We start from the raw sequence: 13,998 nt of genomic DNA on the forward strand, positions 1-13,998 counted from the left end.
AGCTCATTAATTTATGACAAAAAACATCAAAGAGCTAGGCTCTTGCGTAGGGCTGGGTTGTCCTAAGGCAAGTGGAGAATGATGGTTAGTCAGATGAAATCTCAAAGGCCTCTCTGCCTCAAAGATAGGAGTTAGAGTCCGGAAGACTGAAGTGTGGGGACATCCCATCCCACAGCACCCGACACAGCCTTGAGTCAGCACAGCTGAGACTGTCCCCATCGTGGATGTGGACCTCTCTCCATGGCTTCCACTTTGACGCCTTCGGGTCTGTCGAGATTGTTTTAACGAACCTGGAGACAATGTAGGGACAAAGGCTGAGGCTGTTAAGGTCTCTTTCCCATCTGAGGAGCTGGATATTGAACGGGATCATTTGTCCTTGCGTGGATGACCTCAGAGCCCTAAACCTGTAATGTCAGTGGGAACAACTCTCTCTGGGCTGCACAGGGAAGTGCCAGCACCATGCATGGCTCATAGCAACTTTCTATACGTACGGGTTGAAAGCGCCTGTTGAGTAGTCATGACGCACAAAGTCTCTGGCTGGTTGAGGTGGAGTGGGGGGTGCTCAGGTTTGTGTTTATGGTACGAAATCTCCTAACCACTCACATCTGTGGCTATTTACCATGTTGCTTTCACCTCCATGTGGAAAATTGTGCTCCTCTCCAAAGCCATCCTCTCTGTGTTCACCCTGGCTCCCATTCCCTGCTGACCTACTAAGGGCTTGCTCTTGCAGCTAACCCTCTTTTTCCTGAACCATCAGTGTTTCCCTCTCTACTAGACTATTCCCGTCAGCGTACAGACATCCCTAGTGTCTGCCAGCTTAAAAAGGACCTCCCTTGCCTCCATGTCTCCCTCAAACCGCACTAGCTTTTGCCCCCTTTATAGTGACGAGCCTCTAAAGGGTTGTCTACACTCTCCGTATCTCTACTTTCTGTCCTCCATTCGGACTCTCAAACCCACTTTAATCTCATCTCCACCCACTAGAATAGCTCTTATCAGAGTCACGGGTGACCTTCCTGCTGCCAAGGCCAGTGGTGATTTCTGGGTCCTCTTCTTATTCTACCTGGGAGCAGCGCTCAGCACAGTGGGCAGGGCCCTCTTCCCAGCCTTCTTTGCTTGGCTCCAGGACACCACCTTACTTGGGTCTCCTCCTGCTTCACTGGCCACTCTCCTCTGTCTCCCTTTGATAGAGTGACAAAGTGTCCCGAATCAGTTCTTGGGCAACTTTTCTAGCTATGCCCACTCCCTAGATGATATCCTCTAGTCCCATAGTTTTAAATACCATTCACATAATGGTGGCTCCTGAAGTTTTATCTCCAGCCTCTTCTCCTCCCCTAAATCCCAACTGCCCAACTGCACTGCTTATAATATGTACACCAAACTTCAAACCTAAAGAGGGGAAGACCACCCAGCCCTCAGTCTTTCCCCCTCAGTAAGTGGCAACTCCCTTCTTCCAGTGGCTCAGATCTCAACACCTGGAATCATCTCTGAGTGTCCTGTTTGACACCATACATCCAACCCATCAGCAGATCCGGTCAGCATTACTTTCAAATTATATCTAGAATCTGCCCACTTCTCACCGCCTTCACTGCTACTCCCCTGTTCTAAGCCACCAGCAGACTTCCAAGCTGGACTACCCTAACAACCTCCTAGTCGGTATCACAGCTTCCAGCCTTGCCTCCCCTCCAACGCTAGCACCCAGAGTCATATTTTTAAAACTGCAATTAGATAATGTCACGTCTCTACGCTAAGCCTTCGGAGGCTTGCCATCTCATTTTATGAGTAGAATCTAAGTCCTTATCATGGTCTACAAGACCCTATAAGACTTGAGTCCTGCCACCTTTCTGGTCTCAACTTCTACCTCTCTTCCCCTCACTCACTCCAGTCTAGCTGCCCTGGTCTCCCAGCTTGCACGTCCCAAGCCCACCCTGCCTTGGGGCCTTGGACTCTGTCCTCTCTGTCTCCTCGCACTTTCTCCGGGTATCTATGTGTCTAGTTCGCTCTCTTCCTTCAGGCTTCTTCCCAAATCTCATCTTATTAAAGACCTTTTCCCTGACTATTCGTTCTAAAATAACCCCCGTCTGTCAATCTCCATCTCCTTACCATGCCTCATGTTCCTTCCTAACGTAGTCACAACTTGACATATTTTATGCACGTTTGCTTATGTTGTGGACCATTACCCCCATTTAATATGTGAATTCAAGAAGAACAGAGTCTTTGTGTTTTTAGTCCCTGCTGTATCCCAAGCCCCTAGAATAGTGCCCAATACACAGTGGGTGTTCAACAAATATACATGGAATGAATGGATCGTTGAATGGGCCCATCCAGGTCTCTAATCATCAGGTGAAGAGAGCAGTTTCCAGATGGTTATCTAAGTAATATGATCAAAATCAAGTGGGAGGAACTGTGAGGTGTACACGGAGATCATCGGATTATGTGTTCACTTATAACCGGTGACCACCATGGGACTCACACATGTTCTGTTTGCTCCTTGGTGCCAAATCGTATGCTGAACTATAAGGTGGAATGAAACATGAGATGTGGTTACTGCTCTGCCAGCTCATGGTCTACGAGGTGCTGGATGGAGGCAGTACAGTTCAGAGGATCAACCCCACCGGCTTTGGAGTTTGACTGCCTGGGTTTGAATCCTGCCTCCATTTCTCACAAGCCGTGTGACCTTGGGCCACATACTCAGTGCCCTTGTTTGTAAAGTGGGAATAACAGAAAGATAACAGCATTTAACTCAAAGAGTAATAGTGTCGATCCCATAATTAATACATGTAAAATGTATAGTGTAGGGATTTGGCACATAGTAAGTGCTCAATAAATGTCAGCCACCATGAACAATTCTGGGGGAATTTCTGAGGGATTATTGCTATTAATGTGTTTTAGGGACAATAAACTACCCCAGAATATTAGATGACATGGAAATTTTAAAGATGTGATAATGATATTGTGCTTATGGAGGAGAACGCTCCTATTGTTAGAAGATACATGGTAAAATACTAAAGGATAAAGCCTAATAATGTCTGTCACTTTCTGATAATCTAGTAACATACATCTCTGTTTCTATGTCAATAAAGCAAGCATGGCATCATGTTAACATGAAGCTAGGTGGACAGTATGGTTTATTGTACTGTTCTTTCAACTTTTCAGTATGTTTAAAAATTTCAAAATAATAGGTTTGAAGGAAAAAAGGAAGGACCCTAGAAGGAGTTTAGTAAGGTCCAACCTCATATTTTACAGAGAGAGGGCCATGAGCTCAGAAAATGAGACATTTGCCCAAGGTCACACAGCTGGAGAAGCGGGGCCAGAACCCAGGCTCCTGTGCCCGGGGGCCCCTCAGGACAAGGCAGCAGTGAGCAGAGGGGACCCACCCAAGGGGTATTGTGCAGGTGTAAAGAGGTGCCTGTGTGGGTGTTTTCTTTTTGTTTATTAAGCAAATAGACAGGTCATTCGCTTGGAAGGAATGATGTCAAAAATATGCCGGCAGTACCAGGACCAGTCCTGCCATCCCGGGAGAGTGGGCACACTGGTTTAGCACCGCCTGCTTGTGATTTACGAGCGGTGGTAGTGGGGGGTGTGTGTGTGTAAACTCTGGGGTTGCAGAGGACAGAGGCATCAGTGAGTGGCGGGGGCCAGAGCCAGGAGGAGCAGCAAGGAGAGACTGGCTTCAATTCCGGAGCTCCCTGAAAGAAGGGACCCCAGTATGGCTGGGAATGAAATGCGGACACGTAAAGAAAGGAAATGATTTTCTGCGGTCTGCAGCCGTCTTTGTCTAGCTAATGGGGTTCAAGGAAGTGCAAAGGAGAGAGAGGGGAGAGGAGGACTGTCCGTGCAAGCCTGGCTGTGTGTGTGTGGAGCTCACAGAGAGGAAACGGGAGAGAAAGAGAGAGAAAAAAAAAATACTGAAGAGGCAGCCTGGAGTAGGGTGGGGGAGGGGTTAGCGCCGCGCTGTTGGGGTGGCTGGAAAGGTAAAGAGGCCGCACCTGGGGGCCCGCGAACAGGTCGGGGACCGTCTCCCCCGTGGGCTGGAGTGTCTTGCCCCAGAAAATTCCTGCCCCCCTCTCTCTCGGGTCTGGAAGTCCCTGGGGCCACGGTAGCGAGCGCAGAGCTCCTGGCGCTTTTGCTGGGGGTGGGGTGGGGAGGGCAGGAAGGAGAGGCGGGGCCTCCGGGCGGGGCGGGAGCGGAGCCTGTGGCCCGGGCGGGGCTCCTCTCCGGCGGGCGCCGGAGTCTGGGGGCCGCGGCGTCCCCCTCCCCGCCCGCCCGCGGAGGCGCCTGGCCCCTCCTCCCCCCGCCGCCCCCACCCCCGCCGCTGCCGCTGTCAAAGCTAAACTCGGCCGTTGCCTGCAGGAGCGGCGGCAGCGGGCGATCGGGCCGTGCGGAGCCTCGGGCGCGGCCTCGCCTCCCGGCCCGGCGCCCGCATCGGCACCGCCGGCGGCACAGCGCCCCTGGCCCGGACCTGGCCGCCGCGCCACAGCCCACCTGCGCCCGGCCCGCGGCGGCCGCATCAGCACCGCGGACAGCGCCCCGAGCCGCACCTCGCCGCCGCCAGCCCGCCCGCTTCCCGAGTCAGCACCGCGGACAGCCCCCCTAGCCGGGCCGCGGCCGCCCCGGAGCCGCCGGCGCCCGAACATGGCCACCGAGGTAGGGGGCGAGCGCCCTGCCCGCAGGCAGTGCCCGGCTGCTGGCACAAATCCCAGGGGCCGGCTGGGCGGGAGGGGAAGGCGGGGGCGAGGGGTGGGATGGGGTGATCCCCTGGCTGAGTTGGAGGGAGGAGGTGGGGATGCAGCGGCAGGGTGGAAGAGAGGAGCTCTTGGTGCGGGCTCATGCCACCCCTGGCCGTCAAGCTTCCCCGTGTCCCACCTGAGCCCCCAAGCTGCCCACACCACTTGTTGGCACTAGCGCCGGGGTTGCTCCAGGGCCCCAGGCTGGGGTTTCCGCTCCCCCTGGACTACACGAGTCCTGAAGCCGCTTTCCTAGAGGACTGGAGGCGCGTGTACGCGCGTGTGTAAGGGGAGGGGAGGCGGCTGTCTGCTGTTGCTATGCAGTCATCCAGCTTCTGAACCCAAAAGCTGGGCTAAGGGATGACAGACTTACCTCCACATCCGCATTTCCTCTGGGGGAGGGAGGTGACAAAGACATCCTCAGGCAGAGAACCCAAACGGTTGCTTTTAACGAGCTGCCTGCACCAGTCCCCACTTTTGCATATCACTCTTTCTCCCCTTTTCACCCCGTTCAAGTTTCCTGTCCCAGGATGTCCAAATTTCCCTTGTGTCTGATGGGAGGTGCTGCTTTCTTCAGGGTGTGCCTATAGGTGTGTCACCTTCAAGGACTTGAACACTGAACCAAGGGACTTGTTAGCTCACAGGGACTCTTGAGATCAGGGATTACCGCCTTTGCCCCTAGGGATTTCCCCTCCCCCTCATTCTGAGAGGAGGATGGGAGCCCTTTATGTTCTCTCTCTGTACCTGATAAAGCCAACATGGGGGGGGGCATTTGATACTCACACAGCATGTGAGCAGCAGAGCTGAAAGTTTCTCCTTTGTATACTATATCTGGAGTGGAACCAGGACAACAGGGTCTCCCCAGTTCTGATGCTGACTTCCTTTGTGGTGTCTCCCTAAGTCCAATGCAGCTGGAACACAACCAGGGGGAGAGCAGAGGCCTTTGAATAATTCTATTCAGTGCCTCTGGGCATCCTGGTGAGCAGTGTGACACCAATGCCAAGTGTTATTGTTGTTATTCTGCTGAAGTCTCTGCCACAGAATAAGGTACAGTTGCTTGGCATTGTTCAGCTTTCTGACAAGGTACGAGGTTAGCTAGGAGGAGGGTTTGCCCCCTAGGACCCGGTGTCGGGGCAAGCCCTCGGCAGGCCCCTGGAGCTCGGTTTCTAGAGTGGAGGAATGCACAGTACTCAGAAAGTGCCAAAGATACCGAGCAGAGCAGGAAGAACAAAGGGAGAAATGGCCAAGGAGCTGGTTCCCTTCCAGGCAGGGCTGCCAGACTGCAGCAGACGCTGCTGGTGTTGGGCAGAAAGGGGGAACTTCAGCTACATGAGCTCAGCTGGGCCAGCAGTGTGGGCAGAAGGCAGCTGCCTCTGGGATGTGATCTGACAGATTCCAACAGGCCCGTCTGTCCCAGTATATCTCCCTCCCAGGTCTGCTGTTGTCCCCAGATTCCAAGGGGCAGCCTCACCTCTCTAGACTGAGGCAGTGTTTCCAGGTGGCTGCTGTTAGGCACACATGACTCTTCCCCTGGGAGAGGCTCTGCTCATAACGCCTCTGTGTACAAAGCACTATCACACATGTGATCTCCTTTGAGCCTTAGAATAACCCTGTGAAGTGGGCAAGGATGGTGTCATTATCCCCAATTAACAGATGAGACAACTGAGGCTCAGAAGCTTGCCTCATCCCTGTGAAGGAGCCAAGGAAGCATCATTATCCCATTTTACAGATGATGCAACTGGAGTGTGTTATTCAAGAAAATACAGCTAAAAGGTGGCAGGGCCAGGATAAGAACTTGAGTCTTTTGCCTCTGTGGCCAGTGTTCTTTTTTTTTTTTTTTTGTTCTGCATCCAAGGTTAGTGTATCCAATTGGCCAATCATGTTGCCTAATAGAGAGGAGGGTGCTCAGGGTCTTGACATGAGGCTTTGATGGGGAGAGGGATGCAAAGGAAGTCGTGAGAGCTGGAGTGTGGGGACTCAGGCCCGTGACTGGCCTGGCTGGGTTGGTTTGAGGGCAGAGGGACAGGAATGTCCAGAAGAGATGGGGAGCTGAGGACAAACATTTGCCACTTCACAGTTTGGCCTGGGGTGGACTCTGGTGGCAGTTCTGAGGGAGGAAGCTTCAGCTCTGCCAAGGCACAGGACTTGCGCGTTTTCTGGGCTGTGGGGTGAATCATTCTCCCCAGGCTGTGTGTACTGTTAGGATTGAGTTGCGATTACCAGGACAAACCTGTCGGGAGAAAGAAAACCTCACTCAGGTTCTCACGCCCATCCCCTTGGGATTCTGGACAGGAAGTCCTCCCTGCCAGCAGGTGTACTAAGAGGAGAGAAGGGGGAAAAGGGGAAGAGAGAGAAAGAGAGAGCAAGAGAGCGAGCTATGAGCGATATCCCTGGATAGAAACTTGATCTTTTCTGCTCCCTAATTTCTGTTTAGGATTTAGCATTAGGGGAGGGGTGTGTGCGAGGAGCTCAGAGGAGGGATGAAGCCTCTTGAGCGATACACTGACCTCATTAGGAAAGCTGTAATGAGCCCATTCCTGAGCAGCAAACCTCGGCGAATGTGTGTCACCGAGAGCAGGGTCTGCCCCAAGACACAGTCCAGATGGCCAAGGACAATGGGGAAGTGTGTGGCTGGGAGGGGCTCCTCTAATTGGTGGAGTTTGGTCTCTAAGAGACATTTAAATGCACCCAAGTAGCCTTATCCAAACAGGGCATTTGGAGGTTTGATCTTCAAGGCATGGAGTTAACAACCAGCCCACAATAAGTCGGGCTTGGGTGCTGCTGTAGGCTGAGAAGGACGGTCTTGTGCCCGCTTTTTCATCCTTAGGTGCAACCTGGCTGCCTGTGACTCACACACCCCTCCCCCACATGCTAGCCAGGGAGCAGAGTGCTGGCACGTCAGCGGAACCCCCTGATTGCTGTGTAGAGCCTCACATGCATCCTATAGAAGGAGGGGGCTTTTTAAAAGATTAAGTTTTTTCTCACATGCCACTTGATTTCATGGAATGGGATGGTTTTTAAAGAGGATGGAGATGTGAGCCAGGTGGGACCTGTGGTCTTGGGCAGACTGGGCCTGGGAGCTCCTTTGCCCTCCAGTGTATGTTCCTCCCCAGCCCAGCCTGGTGACTGTCGGGTGGACAGGCCCTAAATGTGTGACCTGTGGTACCCAGCCTCCCCTTCCTTGGCACGCTGCAGTTTGAAAATTGGAGCCCGAGGGTCTCACCACCAATTTTCTTCCTCATGAAATGCCTCTTGGTCCTTACTCAGCTGCCAGCCGGCCAGGGGCTGGGGATGGGAGAGGGGCAGGATTGGGGAAGGTGAGAAGTGGGGAGAAGCTCAGGTCTCTGGGTCAGTTAAGAAACTCCTGGGGAGCAGCCCAGGGGAGGCACAGGAGCTGCAGCCGCAGAGAGAGGTGGTCACAGACTTTGGGATCCTCCTAGAGGATTTCTGAGCATCATGGGTCCCTGCTGAGAATCCCCACCAGCTTCCTGAAAGCCAAGTGGCTGGCCAGTGACCTGGAGCCTGGCTTCTGGCTCTTGCCCAAGGGCCCTGGCTGTGGGATTCTTTATTCAGAGGTCCTGAACTGGCAGCTCTAGGGATGAGGCTGGTCCACAGGTGTGTCTTTTTTGGTCTTCTTCGTGCTTATACATTTTTTAAATGTTAAGAAAATCTGGATATTTGATGTTAAGAAAATCTGGATTTGTTGCTTCTCTTGAAAAATCAGAAGTGCTGGCACCTGGGCGCACATTCTCAAATGGCAGTGATCAGCTGCCGCCTCGAGACAGGGCACGTTCTCTAATCAGCCTCAGGCCCCACCTGGCCCACTTAGTCCTTCACCTCTGTAAACATATGTGTCAATAATCCCCGATAAAGCCAATAGAATGTCAGAGCTGGAAGGGGCTCGAACGATTACATAGTTCCAACTTCTTAGTTTCCAGTTGAATAAATGGAGGCCCAGAGAAGGGAAGACTTTCCCAGGGTCATGTGGCCCAGGGTGAGGTCCCCTGGGTCCAGGTAAGTGGCCATCTTTCCACCCGGGCTTCTTGGTACTTCACACCTGAGCCCCCACGGATGGAGAGAGCCAGGAGACCCTGCCTGGCCTTGAATCTTGCTCCTCACTAACTACAGATGAGTCTGTACTGTGTGTCCTTTATGTAGGTCTGGGACACTCAGGCTCTGTCATATAAAATGTGTCTGTTACCACCCTCTAGCAACTCAAGACCCCCACAAACACTCTCCAGAGAGAGGAGTGGATCTCTAGTCACCCCGAATCTGAATTGTATTCTAAGGCTCCAAATATTGTTGAGGTTGGAAAGGGTGTTGGCCCTTCCCATTCTGACCATTTTAGAACCCATGGATCAAAGCCAAGAGGACATGGGACTGTATTGTGTAAAGCGGCATCCTAAAATCTTAGTTAAGATTAGGATAGAAATTTGTTTCCTGCTCAGTAAAGTCCCAGACAGGTGTTCCTGATCAGTAGGTGAGTCTCTTCCAGGCAGTTGATTCAGGGACCCAGGCTCTTTCCAACCTGTGGTGGCTGTGTCTTCAACACATGGCCCAACTGGCTTCCATGGAAGGGGAAAGAGCAGGGAGGAGTGGCACAGTTCTATGAGTCAAGCCTAGACCTGGCCTTCATCACTTCCACTCACATTCCACTCATTCAGGTGGCCACACCTAACTGCCAAGGAGGCTGGGAATTAGTCTATCTGTGTGCCTAGGAGGAAGAAGAAATGGCTCTGGTCAACAGCCAGCTGGTCACTAGAGACACATGCTTTCATGACAGCACACGCATGTGTATGCATGTGTGCATGTGGGCACAGACCAGTGAGGGTGCTGGAGGGGAGGAAGCCGAGGCTGTGTCAGAATGGCTGAAGCACTGTTTCTTCCCTTTCTTTCCATTCTCACCATCAGTTTTCTTGATTTAGACCCACTTTAGTTTTCCCCTGGACTTCTCCGAAGAGAATCATCCGTCCAACTGGCACCTCACCCTAGTCTTGCCCACTTCCCAAAAACTGCCAGAATGATCCTTCTAGGACTAGGAAAGTCCATCCTCAGGATCGACTGGCTCTTCTAAGTTGGTTTTAGAAGGGCAGAGGAAGGCCACAGCCCTTCCTTTTCCTTTGAAGATACAACATTACAAAACCTTAACCAGACAGAGCAGACACATTAACGATTAACGAGTTTGTATTACCAAAGAATTCTTTATTTGTAGATGTTACCATAGGATCCTACTACATGTCAAGGGGACTTCCTCCATGAAAACCTTGATTAGAGGAATCAAGGAATATTAAGCCTAGAGGGGCACTTATGCATTATTTAATCCAATTACAATACTTTGGAATCACATTTCTTACATGGATCAAGGTTCACCTGGATTTGGGAAAGTCATCTATAGTATTCTTGGATTCCCACCTTTACAGGACCTTGATGCATCAATTATTTGCTCCTTTTACCTTATTTTATTTTATTTTATATTATTTTTTTTGAGACAGGGTCTCATTCTGTTGCCCTGGGTAGAGTGCAGTGGTGTCATCATAGCTCACGGCAGTCTCCAGCTCCTGGGCTTGAGTGATCCTCTGGCCTCAGCCTTCCCAGTAGCTGGGACTACAGGCGTGTGCCACCATGCCCAGCTAAGTTTTCTATTTTTTGTAGAGACGGGGTCTCACTCTTGCTCAGGCTGGTCTCAAACTCCTGGCCTCAAGCTATACTCCTGCCTTGGCCTCCCAGAGTGCTAGGATTACAGACGTGAGCCACCGTGCCTGGCCTCCTTCCACCGTATTGACAACCTTTCTCTCTCTCTTTCTTCTTTTCCCCGGCTTTTAAGCAAGTTTAAGTATCTTCCATGTTAAAGAGGCCTCCAGCTCCTTGGGATCTGACCCTGCCTCCTCTCACCTCTTACTGCTCTTATGTAATCTGCAAACCAACTCCAGCCTGGCTGAAAGCTGCCTCAGGCCCTTGGCGTAGACCACATGCTCTTCTATCGTCCTCACTTTGCACAGCTGCTCCTTTTGCCGGGGCTGCCTTTTCCTCCCTCTCCCTACTCCCCGCCCGTCCCCTGCCACTGTCTTCCTTCACACTCAACACAGGCCTTAGGAAGCCTTTCTGAGTAAGCATTTCTGGGTAAGATGCTACTTCTCTGTCGCATTTATCACTGTCCAATTCATTATATATTTACTTGTCTTCCTCGTGGAGCTCACAGGCTGTCTTTTGTCGGCCCCTCCAGAGCCTGGCAGTAGCAGGGACTTCATCAGTGAGTGCCGAGTGACTGAATGGATTCAGCTTAATTACACGGGATGGCCTGGACTCCATGTGGCTCCAGCGTTGGGTGGGATGCCTGTCTCGAGTGCGGGTGACAGGCGGGAGAGGTGGAAGGAAGGGGCCTTGTCCTTCTGTGGATTTGAGTCTACAGCCCCAAATGCCGGAGTCTGTATCAATGTCAAGTCCAAAGGAGCGTACCAGGATGGAAATCACCCCAGGCTGTTTCTGCAGTTTCTGGCCTGAGTCCACTTCATCCAGACTTTTCTCTGGGGAAGTTTGGACGCTCACGGGCCCTGTCTTTCCTGTGCTGACAAGTGCTGGATGTGGGGGACATCCGTGGTGCTCTCTGGCCGGTCTCTGAGTTCAGTGGCACGTCAGGTGCTTTTCTGTCCCACATGGTCCCCGTCCCCAACCGTGTCCTAAGATCCACTCAGCAGGGTCTGAGGCTTCCGTCTTGCCCAGCACTGGGTTCCCCAAGCACGGGCCTCATGAGTTGAGAACACTTGGTTCTTGGTGAATGAATGAAAGCGTGAAAGGTCCTGCCGTGTGTGTGTGTGTGTGTGTGTGTGTGTGAAAGAGAGAGAGAGAGAGAGAGAGCGCGCGCGACTGATTGGGAGAAGAGTCTGGGTTGGCCACCAGGAGGTCTCATTCCTCTTGTTAAAATTTGTTTCTGGCTCTGTTGATGGTGCTAGAACCTCTCATTTTGGCTCAGCTTTGGCCCTGCTTTAGGTTTTTAAAAGATCTTTCTGGGATAGCTCAGGGCAGCTTCTCGTGTAAACTCCGCGGTCTGCTCCCCACGGCCCTCCTGGGGCACTGGCGGTGTGGCCAGCTCATTCCCGTGTGCCAGCGACTTTCCTGGTTTTCGTGCCGAAAGACGCATATTCTGGGAAATCCCTCAGTTTCAGATAGACCGAGACGGACGGTCACCCTCCACGCGTGTCTCCTGTACACCTCCTCAGGTCCACAATCTGCAGGAGCTCCGGCGAAGTGCCTCGCTGGCCACCAAGGTCTTTATCCAGAGGGACTACAGCGATGGGACCATCTGTCAGTTCCAGACCAAGTTCCCCCCGGAGCTGGACAGCCGCGTAAGGACGCCTTTTTCTAAGCTTGAAACCCAGGGCCATGACGGAGCTGAGGGTCTCATTGCATGTGTTTTGTCCCAGGATCATATGACACATAATGTCATAGCACACGTGAGTTGTTCAGCCGCTTCAAATGGAAGGATAAATGGCTGTCTCCCCGTACAGAGTTAGAGCCGAAGAAGCCTCAGAGATTATTTTAGTCTAGCAGCTCTCAAATTTCAGCTGCATGAGGATCATGTGGAGAGCTTGTTAAACAAATGGAAATTCCCGACGACACGTGTCATCGCGAGGTGCCGACGCGGTTGTTGGACTGTGATTCAGGAATCTCCATTTCTCAGCAGCTGACCTCAGCCTTGGCTGCACATTAGGATTTCCTGGGGAGCTTAAAAAATCCTGATGCCCGGGCCTCACCCCAAACCAGATAAGTCAGAATCTCTGGGGGTAGGGCCCCACATCAGCATTGTTTTAAATCTTAATTTTAAAATTATTTTAAATCATAATTGTTTAAATCTTAGTGTTTACTAGCCACCCCCCCCCTCGGTGAATCGGAACTGCGTGATTCACAGAGCACACTTGGAGACCTGCTGGGAAAAAGGAGCCTTGCAGGGCGTCGGCTTGGGGAGGGTCGGGCAACGGTGGCCTTTGCTGCTCTGATCCATTCTCCCCTTCCCGGACCCTTTGACTCAGAATCTCTCCGCAGGGAGAGTTGGGCGTCGCAGCTTTAAAAGCTGCTCGGATGACTGTAGTGTGCAGCTGGAGTTGAGAACCACTAAGTCCTTGTTGCTCTAAGTGTGGTCTGTGGACTGACCACGCAGCATCACCTGAGAGCTTGGTAGAAATGCAGACTGTCAGGCCCCACCCTGGATCTACTGAATCCAAATATGCATATTTTTTTAAGAGAAAGGGTCTCGCTTTGTCATCCCAGGAAAGTGCAGTGGTGCCATCATAGCTCACTATAGCCTCGAACTCGGGCTCAAATCATCTTCCCACCTCAGCCTGCTAAGTAGCTAGAACTATAGGCGTGTACCACCATGCCTGGCTAATTTTTAAATTTTTTATAGAGACAAGGTCTCACTATGTTGCCCAGCCTGGTCTCGAACTCCTGGACTTAAGTTGTCCTCCTGTCTCGGCCCCCCAAAGTGCTGGGACTACAGGTGTGAGCCACTGCACCCAGCCCAAATCTGCATATTTAACCAGATCTTTGGGTTATTCATATATGCATTAAAGTTTGAGAGGCACCACACTTGTCCATCCCTCTCAGTTAGAAGAGGAACCGAGGGACAGAAAGAGGAAGTTACTTGTGGGAGTCAGGAAACAGTAGAAGGGCCTCAGTGCCGGCTTCTCTGCTTTTTCCCAGGACTCTCATTTTCTTACTGCTGCAAGTGCATCCCTCGTGGTACAGAGAAAACTAGATGCCTTTGTGACGAGAGTCTTGGCAGGGAAAGCGTGGAGACCCAAAGGAAGAGCTGGAGGCTGCTTTCCCCCCTTCCCTGACTTGGGCAAAGGGGAGAGCCTGACATTCCACCCCGGAGTCTGCCGGGTGTCATCACGGACAGCCAGCCCAGGGCTCTGCCCATGGCCCCCTGCCTCTAGACTCAGCTACCTGGGTGACACACTGGGCACAGGTTCCCTGTGAGGCATCAGCTGCTCCTGGTTCTGAGGGTGCACTCAGCCCTTGTCCCAGGATGCCCTGGAGCTGGCCTGGTGGCCTGGGCTTGGGGAGGGCAGGGCAGATCCTGACCCTTCCATCCTGCAGCTCAGGCAGATCTGAGTGCGTCTGGGAAGCGGGGGCAGGGCTGGCCTTTACTGATCTGACCCCCAACCAGCTTTTGGAGAAAATGTAGGTCCTTTTCTCATCTTAGCATGCCTGTCCTTCGGGGTGGATGACCCCCAGGTAGAGCAGCAAGGCTGTGGCCTGGACGAGATGCGCCCTC

This window comes from Eulemur rufifrons, chromosome 28 (genome assembly GCF_041146395.1).
Source record: "Eulemur rufifrons isolate Redbay chromosome 28, OSU_ERuf_1, whole genome shotgun sequence".
In the NCBI taxonomy this organism is placed as follows: Eukaryota; Metazoa; Chordata; class Mammalia; order Primates; family Lemuridae; genus Eulemur; species Eulemur rufifrons.